The sequence below is a fragment of the Austrofundulus limnaeus genome, unplaced genomic scaffold, assembly GCF_001266775.1.
Source record: "Austrofundulus limnaeus strain Quisiro unplaced genomic scaffold, Austrofundulus_limnaeus-1.0 Scaffold1327, whole genome shotgun sequence".
NCBI lineage: Eukaryota > Metazoa > Chordata > Actinopteri > Cyprinodontiformes > Rivulidae > Austrofundulus > Austrofundulus limnaeus.
The window spans coordinates 76046-77418 of NW_013953729.1; positions in this window are offsets into that span (position 1 = coordinate 76046).

Below are 1373 nucleotides of genomic sequence, written 5' to 3' on the forward strand. Positions count from 1 at the left end.
ACACACACACACACACACACACACACAAAGAACATAGAAAATGACACTATAAAAGGTGTTTTGTTGTGTAGTTATTTAAAAGATGCTATTAAATTAATTAAAACCTTTAATTTTCTATAACTGTACTTTGATTACTTGAATTGTTTTTTTAAAGACTGCTTGATGGTTGGATGAAACTACAATGTCTGTAGTTGTGCTTTGTGTGTGTGTGTGTAGGCAGGGTAGAGTTCTTATAATCCAAAGGTGGGCCTTGCAGAAAAAAATAAACATATGTATAGACTACTTTTTGCATTTCATCAAAGTTTCACATCGTTTTTAGGACAAAGACTAGGCAGTTAAGTTAAGYAATAACCAACACGGCTCCACAGAACGTTTTAGTTAATTGTTGTAATTTTTCACACAAATGAAAGTCTTTCAGAATCTCTCAGCTTTAGCAGGTCAGCTGATGCTGATAAAAATAGCAGATTTTATTTTCTTGATCTCTGACAGCAGGACTTCAGTCTCCGAACTCGTGAAGTTCTTATTACTTTTTGCTGTCATTTTCATGAATGAGCACTTCCTGGTATGTGGGGCAGGAAGCGTAGCCTATATGGTGTTTTTGTGGGTGTTAATTATGTTAATCTACTGTCCTCGTGCTCAAGCACCTGATACGCATTTATCATGTTTAAGCTGCTCGTTTACACACTTTACCTGCAGATAGAAGCGTTTGTTGAATCTGACGTGGCGTGTTTGTACAAACGACAGTAATAGAAATTTAGGAGAATACAAAAATGTTCATGCATAAGGCTTTTTGTGTGTAAAAAGGAGTTGCATTTCCTGGTTGAGAGGAGACAGTTAAGCTGTTTGTCTGTACCTATCAAACATTCAAGTTGAAATCTGGATTGGTCTCCTGGTACGTCCTATTCCTGTCGACAGAACCACGTACGTACCTTTCGGTATTTTGAAGAAACCTTTGTCATTGAGGTCTGTCATTTTAGTATCCTAAATTCATCATTGTTTGTTTACTAAAGCTGTAAGTGTTAAAATAAGAAATTCTGCTACGCTAGGCAATGGTAACACAGAGAGCAAACCATGCAATCCATGTAGACTCATTACACAAAGCGACCAAAGTAAAGACTGAAACCTGGTCCGTTGACCTTTGCCGCAAGTCTTCCCCTTCTTTCAACCCATTTACCCATCAGTTTACTGTGAAATACAGGCCACTAAAACATATAACCCCCCCCAAACAATGTGTAAATAAATATTGATATGGAGCTAAAACTTAATAATTGCATTATCAATTATAGTTTTTAGATATATATTTTATATGGTAACATTCATGATACAGTATAGCATACACTCACCGGCCACTTTATTAGGTACACCTGTCCAAC